Source organism: Oncorhynchus nerka, linkage group LG25, assembly GCF_034236695.1.
Source record: "Oncorhynchus nerka isolate Pitt River linkage group LG25, Oner_Uvic_2.0, whole genome shotgun sequence".
Taxonomy (NCBI): Eukaryota; Metazoa; Chordata; class Actinopteri; order Salmoniformes; family Salmonidae; genus Oncorhynchus; species Oncorhynchus nerka.
Genome location: NC_088420.1, coordinates 3,827,523 through 3,838,845, shown reverse-complemented (window position 1 = coordinate 3,838,845; position 11,323 = coordinate 3,827,523). Strand labels below are relative to the sequence as shown.

Below are 11,323 nucleotides of genomic sequence, written 5' to 3'. Positions count from 1 at the left end.
CCTCTTTGCCACAATGAAATGATTCTAGTTTGAATTCTACCGACATTAATGCTCAGGACAGTATAAATAGATAAAAAAATAATTTAATTCCTGAAAAAAAAAAAAAAAAAGAGCAAAAATGAGATATTTGTCTGTAACCTTTCTGGGCAGGTAGAGAACCTAGATAGACATGTAGTGAGAGATTGGCATGACTTTTAGTTCTGTTTTGGAGAAATTCAAGGTATTACAGTTGTTCTGAGTCTCTCTAAGACATTGTTCTGGGAGGGGGGGGGGTCCATAGGCTACATCTGTTATGTTTGCTGCTAGAATTGGAAAGTTCTGAGTAACTGTAGTGTGCGTGTGTGTGCGCACAACAACAACAAAAAAATGAAAGTTAAAATGGAAAGGAAACAACAAAACAGGGCGCTGTTGTTGAGTGAGTCTCCTGCTCCCTGTAGTAACATGGCAACGTGGGAGACTGACAACATTAATTTATCACAGAACAAAAGGTTCCCTCAACAGGGCCCCTGGAGACACTCAGCTAGTCCACCCCCCACCCCACCCTATCCCCATACTTACCTACCTGGATTATATTATAATATCATATTTATTTATTAAGTTACTTTCTACACAGGATATATAGGGCACACATAGACAAACAGGACCAAAAATACACTACCTCCTCAATTATATCCTTTGCAGTCAAAAGTATTTCATTTGAATTGAAACTTTCTGTTATAGAAATTATAGATTCTGTTGCAAAGTAATGTCATCTTCTGTGACGATTTCAAGAAAGATACGATGTTTTGGTAAAATGCAAATGTATGTTTTATTTTTTATTTTAATAACAGGATTTCTAAATCAGTTTGTGTTTATCTGGCTGACTGTTTATCTGACTGACTGTTTATCTGTCCAACTGACTGTTTATCTGACTGACTATTTATCTCACTGACTGACTGTCTGTTTATCTGACTGACTGTTTATCTGACTGACTGTCTGACTGATTTTTTATCTGACTGACTGACTGTTTTTCTGACTGACTGTCTGACTAACTGTCTAACTGACTGTTTATCTGACTGACTATTTATCTAACTGGCTGACTGACTGTTTTTCTGACTGACTGACTATTTATCTGAATGACTGTCTGACTGACTGTTTATCTGACAGTTTATCTTATCGACTGTTTATTTGACTGAGTGACTGTCTGACTGTCTCTCTGTCTGTCTGCCAAGGTGTCTGACCCTGTGATTGGCCCCTCTGTGATCCTGTAGTGACTGTGACTGTCTGGCCTCTCTCCTCTCTCTCTGCATTGAAGAATCTGGTAAGTCATATTCTCCTCTCCTCTCCTCTCCCCACCTCTCTTCTCCTCTCTTCTCCTCTCTTCCCCTCTCTTCCCTTCTCCTCACCCCTCTTCTCCTCTCTTCTCCTCTCCTCCTCTCTTCTCCTCTCTTCCTCACCCCTCTTCTCCTCTCTTCTCCTCCTCTCTTCTTCTCCTCTCCTCTCTTCTCCTCTCTTCCCCTCTCCTCACCCCTCTTCTCCTCTCTTCTCCTCTCCTCTCTTCTCCTCTCCTCTCTTCCCCTCTCTTCTCCTCTCTTCCCCTCTCCCCACCCCTCTCTTCTCTTCCCTCTCTTCCCCTCTCTTCTCCTCTCTTCTCCTCTCTTCCCCTCTCTTCTCCTCTCCCCACCCCTCTTTCTCCTCTCTTCTCCTCTCTTCTCTTCCCCTCTTTCTCCTCCTCCCCACCCCTCTCTCCTCTCCTCTCTCTCTCCTCTCTTCTCCTCTCTTCTCTTCCCCTCTCTTCTCCTCTCCTCACCCCTCTTCTCCTCTCTTCTCCTCCTCTTCTTTCTCCTCCTCCTCTCTTCTCCTCTCTTCCCCTCTCCTCACCCCTCTTCTCCTCTCTCTCTCCTCTCCTCTTCTCTTCTCTTCCCCTCTCTTCTCTTCTCTTCTCTTCTCCTCTCTTCTCTTCTCTTCTCTTCTCTTCTCCTCTCCCCACCCCTCTTCTCCTCTCTTCTCCCCACCCCTCTTCTCTTCTCTGGCAGAAGGTTCCCTTTATGACATAAGGACTCCAGAGTCGACTGCCTAACGCCCCCCATTCCCTTCCTCTCAGATGATACATCCTCAATTCATTCCATTAGAGAGTAGTCGTTGAGGATGGCTACGCACATAGAGGAGTAGTCATAATATTAGGTACAAAGATGAATCCATGAATACTACCATCAGCCCTGTCAGAGCCACTGTGCGTCTCAAACGACACCCTATTCCCTATATAGTACACTACTGTATTTTTAGGGTTTGGGACGCAGGCCCGGATGTGCAAATTGATGCACTTGCTTTATTATATTAGAGATGTTATAATATATGAATATGTCTAGCAGATGTAGAGATGGTGACTTAGGAGACATGTGGATGCATTCTGGGTAATTGTTTCTAAATAAGGAGATAAGACTAGGATACAGCAGGCATACACATACTGTCATAATAACACCACATACATCATCGATAGCTACACTTAGTTATACAATTCATGTTCATTCATATATCTGTTTCTCAATATTTAACCACTTGTTAGCTATTGTTTCAGTTTAGTAAGAGTCGGGAGTGAGGGGGAGAGGGGAAAAGATGGGGAGAGGAGAAGAGGGAGAGAGGAGGAGAGGAGGAGAGGGAGGAGGAGAGGAGGAGAGGGAGAGAGGAGGAGAGGGGAAAAGAGGGAGGGAGGAGAGGAGGAGAGGGAGGAGAGGAGGAGAGGAGGGAGGGAGGAGAGGAGGGAGGGAGGAGAGGGAGAGAGGAGGAGATGGGGAAAAGAGGGAGGAGAGAGGAGGGAGAGAGGAGGAGAGGGAGAGGAGGAGAGGGAGAGGAGGAGAGGGAGAGGAGGAGAGGGAGAGAGGAGGAGAGGGAGAGAGACAAACACCATTGTAAATACAACTCATATTTATGCTAATTTATTTTTCCTTTTGTACTTTAACTATTTGTACATCGTTACAACACTGTATATAGTTCTAATATGACATTTGTAATGTCTTTATTCTTTTGGAACTTCTGTGAGTGTTTACTGTATAATTTTTGTTAATTTCACTTTTGAATATTATCTACCTCACTTGCTTTGGCAATGTTAACACGTTTCCCATGACAATAAAGCCCTTTGAATTGAAATGAATTGACAGAGAGACAGAGCGGGAGAGACAGGGAGGCAGAGAGAGAGACAGGGAGAGAGAGAGACAGGGAGAGGGAGAGACAGGGAGAGGGAGAGACAGGGAGAGGGAGAGACAGGGAGAGGGAGAGGGAGAGGGAGAGACAGGGAGAGGGAGAGACAGGGAGAGGGAGAGACAGGGAGAGGGAGGGAGAGGGAGAGACAGAGAGAGGGAGGCAGAGAGAGAGACAGGGAGAGACAGGGAGAGACAGGGAGAGGGAGAGACAGGGAGAGGGAGAGACAGGGAGAGGGAGAGACAGGGAGAGGGAGAGACAGGGAGAGGGAGAGACAGGGAGAGAGAGGGAGAGGGAGAGACAGGGAGAGACAGGGAGGGGAGAGGGAGAGGGAGAGACAGGGAGAGGGAGGACAGGGAGAGGGAGAGGGGAGAGACAGGGAGAGGGACAGAGTGAGAGGGAGAGACAGAGAGAGGGAGGCAGAGAGAGAGACAGGGAGAGGGAGGAGAGAGAAAAGACAGGGAGAGGGAGGGAGGGACAGGGAGAGACAGAGACAGGGAGGCAGAGAGAGAGAAGATTGAGGCAGGGAGAGAGAGAGAGGAAGATTGAGGCAGGGAGAGACAGGGAGAGGGAAGATTGAGACAGGGAGGGAGGAGAGAGGGACAGGGAGAGGGAGGGAGAGACAGGGAGAGGGAGAGACAGGGAGAGAGAGAGAGAGGGAGAGACAGAGAGAGAGACAGAGAGAGGGAGAGACAGAGAGGGAGAGAGACAGAGAGACAGAGAAGGAGAGACAGAGAGACAGAGAGGGAGAGAGAGAAGAAAAGACAGGGAGAGAGGGGAAGATTGAGGCAGAGAGAGGGACAGAGAGAGAGAGGAAGATTGAGGCAGAGAGAGGGACAGAGAGAGAGGAAGATTGAGGCAGAGAGAGGGACAGAGAGAGAGAGGAAGATTGAGGCAGAGAGAGGGACAGAGAGAGAGAGGAAGATTGAGGCAGAGAGAGGGACAGAGAGAGAGAGGAAGATTGAGGCAGAGAGAGGGACAGAGAGAGAGAGGAAGATTGAGGCAGAGAGAGGGACAGAGAGAGAGAGGAAGATTGAGGCAGAGAGAGGGACAGGGAGAGGGTGAGCGCTCCTGCTCTCTTCTACCAGCCACATCTAACATGTTCTGATAGCACTAGATGCTTCTGGCTCTAATTGATTAAACAGCCAGATAGTCCCAGGGGTGTTTTTAGTCATGGCTTGTTTGGGAGACCAACACCCCATCTCTACCAGGCAGGAACAGAAGAGGACAGACCGAGAAGCTGTATCTAGTTTAATATGCCCTGTAACCAACACTGTGCACTTAGACCTCAGATTCATAATTACTTTTCACTCTCTTTGATTGATCTGGCATTACGATTCATCAACCCAGAACAAATCCTCTTCATAATGAAGGCCCTGCAGCCTCGTAGTGTTTTACTACCTTCTCCTGCTTGAATCGCTATTTGAAGGTACTGTAGGTAACCAAGCGTCTTTACGGCCTGGGGAATATCCAGAGATAACCAGACAGTAATCTGGAGCGTTGAATCGCTCCGTACCTCCAGGTGGGTGTGTTTGTTTACAGACACAAATAGAACTATATTCCCGATGTAGGGCACTACTTTTGACCATGGCCCATTGGTCTCATAGGACTCCCATAGGGCTCATAGGTCTCATAGGACTCCCATAGGTCTCATAGGACTCCCAAAGGTCTCATAGGACTCCCATATGGCTCATAGGTCTCATAGTACTCATAGGACTCCCATAAGGCTCATAGGTCTCATAGGACTCCCATATGGCTCATAGGTCTCATAGGACTCATAGTACTCATAGGTCTCATAGGACTCCCAAAGGCCTCATAGGACTCCCAAATGGCTCATAGGTCTCATAGGTCTCATAGGACTCATAGGTCTCATAGGACTCATAGGTCTCATAGGACTCATAGGTCTCATAGGACTCATAGGACTCATAGGGCCCATAGGTCTCATAGGACTCATAGTACTCATAGGACTCATAGGGCTCATAGGACTCTCATAGGGCTCATAGGACTCTCATAGGGCCCATAGTACTCATATGACTCATAGGACTCATAGGGCCCATAGGTCTCATAGGACTCATAGGACTCATAGTACTCATAGGGCTCATAGGACTCTCATAGGGCTCATAGTACTCATATGACTCATAGGACTCATAGGACTCATAGGACTCTCATAGGGCCCATAGGTCTCATAGGACTCATAGTACTCATAGGACTCATAGGACTCATAGTACTCATAGGTCTCATAGGACTCCCATAGGGTTCATAGGTATCATAGTACACATAGGACTCATAGGACTCATAGGACTCGCATAGGGCTCAGAGAACTCATAGGACTCCCATATGGCTCATAGGACTCATAGGACTCCCATAGGGCTCAGAGAACTCATAGGACTCCCATATGGCTCATAGGACTCATAGGGCTCATAGGGCTCATAGGACTCCCAGGACTCATAGGACTCTCATAGGACTCATAGGGCTCAGAGAACTCATAGGACTCCCATATGGCTCATAGGACTCATAGGACTCCCATAGGGCTCATAGGACTCATATGACTCCCATAGGGCTCAGAGAACTCATAGGACTCCCATATGGCTCATAGGACTCATGGGACTCATAGGACTCCCATAGGGCTCATAGGATTCATTGGACTCCCATATGACTCATAGGACTCCCATAGGGGTCATAGGACTCATAGGTCTCATAGGACTCCCAAAGGCCTCATAGGACTCCCAAATGGCTCATAGGACTCATAGTACTCATAGGTCTCATAGGACTCATAGGTCTCATAGGACTCATAGGTCTCATAGGACTCATAGGACTCATAGGACTCATAGGTCTCATAGGGCCCATAGGTCTCATAGGACTCATAGTACTCATAGGGCTCATAGGACTCTCATAGGGCTCATAGGACTCTCATAGGGCCCATAGTACTCATAGGACTCATAGGGCCCATAGGTCTCATAGGACTCATAGTACTCATAGGGCTCATAGGACTCTCATAGGGCTCATAGGGCCCATAGTACTCATAGGACTCATAGGGCCCATAGGTCTCATAGTACTCATAGTACTCATAGGACTCTCATAGGGCTCATAGTACTCATAGGACTGACTCATAGGACTCATAGGGCTCATAGTACTCATATGACTCATAGGACTCATAGGACTCATAGTACTCATAGGGCTCATAGGACTCTCATAGGGCCCATAGGTCTCATAGTACTCATAGGACTCATAGTACTCATATGTCTCATAGGACTCCCATAGGGTTCATAGGTATCATAGTACACATAGGACTCATAGGACTCATAGGACTCGCATAGGGCTCAGAGAACTCATAGGACTCCCATATGGCTCATAGGACTCATAGGACTCCCATAGGGCTCATAGGACTCATATGACTCCCATAGGGCTCAGAGAACTCATAGGACTCCCATATGGCTCATAGGACTCATAGGACTCCCATAGGGCTCATAGGACTCATATGACTCCCATAGGGCTCAGAGAACTCATAGGACTCCCATATGGCTCATAGGACTCATGGGACTCATAGGACTCCCATAGGGGTCATAGGACTCATAGGGCTCATAGAACTCATAGGACTTCCATATGTCTCCCATAGAGCTCATAGGACTCCCATAGGGCTCATATGACTCTCATAGGGCTCATAGGACTCCCATAGGACTCATAGGACTCCCATAGGACTCATAGGACTCAAATAGGGCTCATAGGACTCCCATAGGGCTCATAGGACTCTCATAGGGCCCATAGGACTCTCATAGGACTCATAGGACTCTCATAGGACTCATAGGACTCTCAGTGCTCATAGGACTCTCATAGGACTCATAGTGCTCATAGGACTCTCATAGGACTCTCATAGGGCTCATATGACTCTCATTGTGCTCATAGGACTCTCGTCGGACTCATAGGACTCTCATAGTGCTCATAGGACTCATAGGACTCTCATAGGACTCTCATAGGGCTCATAGGACTCTCATAGTGCTCATAGGACTCTCATAGTGCTCATAGTGCTCATAGGACTCTCATAGGACTCTCATAGGGCTCATAGGACTCTCATTGTGCTCATAGGACTCTCATATGACTTAGGACTCTCATAGGACTCATAGGACTCTCATATGACTCATAGGACTCTCATAGTGCTCATAGGACTCTCATATGACTCATAGGACACTCATATGACTCATAGGACTCTCATAGTGCTCATAGGACTCTCATAGTGCTCATAGGACTCTCATAGGGCTAATAGGGCTCTGGTCAAAAGTAAAGCATTTTAAGGGCTCCCGAGTGGCGCAGCGGTCTAAGGCACTGCATCTCAGTGCTAGAGACATCACTACAGACCCTGGTTAGATTCCAGGCTGTATCACATCTGGCCGTGATTGGGAGTACCATCGGGCGGCACACAACAATTTTCCCAGCGTCGTCTGGGTTAGGGTTTGGCCGGGGGGGTAGGCCGTCAATGTAAATAAGAATTTGTTCCTAACTGACTTGCCTAGTTAAATAAAGGTTAAATTAATACAAGTTAACATCAGTGAGGGAATAAGGTGCCATTTGTGACGCAGCCATAGACACAGATAGAGTGAAGTATAGTAAGGGGTCTGTTCCTCTGTGTGATGACGAATAGAAGACGTTGTCGTCGTGTGTGGAGACAGATGGGTTAGTTGTTATCTGCTGAGTGAACAGCATTAAACAGTTGGTCCTCAACCAAGCTCTGCTTTTTATTACTCAAATTAACTTCTGCTTCTCTCAGGGAGGGAAGGGAGGGAGGGAGGGAGGGAAGGGAGGGAAGGGAGGGAGGGAGACAGAGACTCTAGAGTCTATTTTTCTGATTATGAATTGTTCCAAAAACCACCCCAATAGTCCTACTTCCTCTTTTGACTCACACAGTGCCTCTCCTCTCCTCTCCTCTCCTCTCCTCTCCTCTCCTCTCCTCTCCTCTCCTCTCTCTCCTCTCGTCACTGTGGCCTGATTGTAATTCTATATTACTGTATGATTAGATGTTTCAGTCCGGTGCAGCTCATGGTGCAGCAAGATGACAGATGCCTGAAAGTATTTGTTTTTTAGGGCATGTCTCTCTCTGCTCTCTCTGTGTTGCGGCTATATTCCATCTCACTGGTCATCTGAAACAGAAACAAGATGCTCCAGGGCCTCAGTCACATTGGGATAGTCAGATATGGGCTGATATCACAATGAGATGTGTTAGTCTTCTATTATCTCTCTCTCTCTCTGTATCTCTGCATGTTTCTCTCTGTCTCTGTGTCTCATATATATATATATATATATATATATATATATATATATACATATATACATATAGTGACCTAAAACTGACCCTAAATCAGCACTCTGTGAGACTCTGTATGAATATCCCCCTTGGTCTATTTGGTGTTTAACCTAGAGTTGATGCCCGCGCCTCTGCAGAAATCTAATTAGCAAAACTCCCCATCAAAATGTGCCAGTTTAACCAAGAGGTATCTGTTTTTTAGACATTAAGATGCGTCTCAATCCACCACTTCCACATCTGACAGAGCTGAGTTTGTCAGACCCTGAGACCATCCCTAAAATGGTGATTCTTACCAATTCGTCTGTAGCGTCTGAACGGTTTGGCCTAAAAAACTATTACGACCCCTCTGTGGAAAGGTGAGACTCTCCCGAACACGAGGTCGGTACAGCCGATCTGCCAACTTCACCTCTGTAGCGTCCGAACAGTATGAGCTACACGATAACACCCCTCTGTGGAAAGATGAGACTCTCCCGAACACGAGGTCGGTACAGCCGATCTGCCAACTTCACCTCTGTAGCGTCCGAACAGTATGAGCTACACGATAACACCCCTCTGTGGAAAGGTGAGACCCTGACGACAGACAGAGAGACAGACACACTCAGACAGACAGACAGTGTGTTACAGCCTGAATTTAAAATGGATGAAATAGCTATTGTCACTGGCCTCTACACCCAATACCTCATAATGTCAAAGTGGAATTATGTTTTTGTAAATGTTTATAAATAAATACAAAATGAAAAGCTGAAATGTCTTGAGTCAATAAGTATTCAACCTCTTTGTTATGACAAGCCTAAATGTCAGGACAGATGTGGCAGTCATAATGATTAAGTTTTGGAATTATGAAATTTTTCATGTCCAAAGTGTCTCATACCCCACCCTGTTGCAGTAAACCATTGCTGGCAATTTATAAATAAATAAATCAAACCTAGAGTTGATGCCCGCGCCTCTGCAGAAATCTAATTAGAAAACACCCCATCAAATGTGCCAGTTTAACCAAGAGTCTGTTTTTAGACATTAAGATGCTAATCCACCATGTGCACATCTGACAGAGCTGAGTTTGTCAGACCCTGAGATGTGGTGATTCAGATCAACAGGCAAAAACAAGCTATAGGAGATGAGGAAATAAATTAGGACATTAAGTTTTGAATTGATCTCCCTTCCTAGGTGAAATCTACTATTCATGTCCATGTTTCTCATTGCCACATCGAAAGGTGACTCTCTGACGTCTCAGACCCCACCCTGTTGCAGTAAATAGCCATTGCTGGCAATATTGGTCAAAATTTGGAATATCATCAGCTTTTGTAAACTCTGTCCTTCAGTAAATAAATACAAAATGAAAAGCAAATGTCTTGAGAATATAGTAGATCATTTATTATTGTGGAGATGTCTTAACACCCCAAGCTATAGGAGATATAAATAGGCACATTATATTGATTGATATGCCTACTATTCTGTCCATGCCACCTGATGCCCCAGTGTCTCAACTACCTGTAACTGTCATTGCGTGTGTTTGAAAATTTGTGGCAGAGCATCAGCTTTAACACTCTGTCCTTCAGTGTAACGAGACCGGAGGAATATAGTAGTGGGTTCTTTCCCCTATATAGGCGGAATAAGAGAGTCTGCTAAATGACTCACTACTGTAAGTCTCTCTGGATAAGAGAGTCTGCGCTACTCAAATGACTCACTAGTGGGTTCGTCTCTGGAATAAGAGAGTCTGCTAAATGACTCACTACTGTAAGTCTCTCTGGATAAGAGAGTCTGCTAAATGACTCACTACTGTAAGTCTCTCTGGATAAGAGAGTCTGCTAAATGACTCACTTCTGTAAGTCTCTCTGGATAAGAGAGTCTGTTAAATGACTCACTACTGTTAAGTCTCTCTGGATAAGAGAGTCTGCTAAATGACTCACTACTGTAAGTCTCTCTGGATAAGAGAGTCTGTTAAATGACTCACTACTGTAAGTCTTCTGGATAAGAGAGTCTGCTAAATGACTCACTACTGTAATGTCTCTGGATAAGAGAGTCTGCTAAATGACTCACTACTGTAAGTCTCTCTGGATAAGAGAGTCTGCTAAATGACTCACTACTGTAAGTCTCTCTGGATAAGAGAGTCTGCTAAATGACTCACTACTGTAAGTCTCTCTGGATAAGAGAGGCTGTTAAATGACTCACTACTGTTAAGTGTCTCTGGATAAGAGAGTCTGCTGAGTAGACTTATAGATAGGAACGGACAGGATACCCTGAACTGAGTAGACTTATAGATAGATAGATAGATAGGAACGGACAGGATACCCTGAGCTGAGTAGACTTATAGATAGATAGGAACGGACAGGATACCCTGAACTGAGTAGACTTATAGATAGATAGGAACGGACAGGATACCCTGAACTGAGTAGACTTATAGATAGATAGATCGGAACGGACAGGATACCCTGAGCTGAGTAGATGGATAGATAGATAGGAACGGACAGGATACCCTGAACTGAGTAGACTTATAGATAGATAGATAGATAGATAGATAGGAACAGACAGGATACCCTGAGCTGAGTAGACTTATAGATAGATAGATAGATAGATAGATAGGAACGGACAGGATACCCTGAACTGAGTAGACTTATAGATAGATAGATAGATAGATAGGAACAGACAGGATACCCTGAGCTGAGTAGACTTATAGATAGATAGATAGATAGATAGGAACGGACAGGATACCCTGAACTGAGTAGACTTATAGATAGATAGATAGATAGGAACAGACAGGATACCCTGAGCTGAGTAGACTTATAGATAGATAGATAGATAGATAGATAGATAGATAGACTTATAGATAGATAGATAGGAACGGACAGGATA

At 45.4% G+C, this 11,323-nt stretch overlaps 1 protein-coding gene across 4 annotated transcripts in view; it reads left to right on the top strand.

Annotated features, from left to right (window-relative positions):
* LOC115123150 (lipoma-preferred partner homolog) overlaps positions 1-11,323 on the top strand; it is a 462,733-nt gene that overhangs the window by 58,972 nt on the left and 392,438 nt on the right. For all 4 annotated transcript variants that reach the window (XM_065009483.1, XM_065009486.1, XM_065009484.1 and 1 more), the window contains one exon: positions 1,212-1,300. The gene's annotated coding sequence lies outside the window, so the exon portion shown is untranslated. The remainder of the gene's footprint in view (positions 1-1,211; positions 1,301-11,323) is intronic.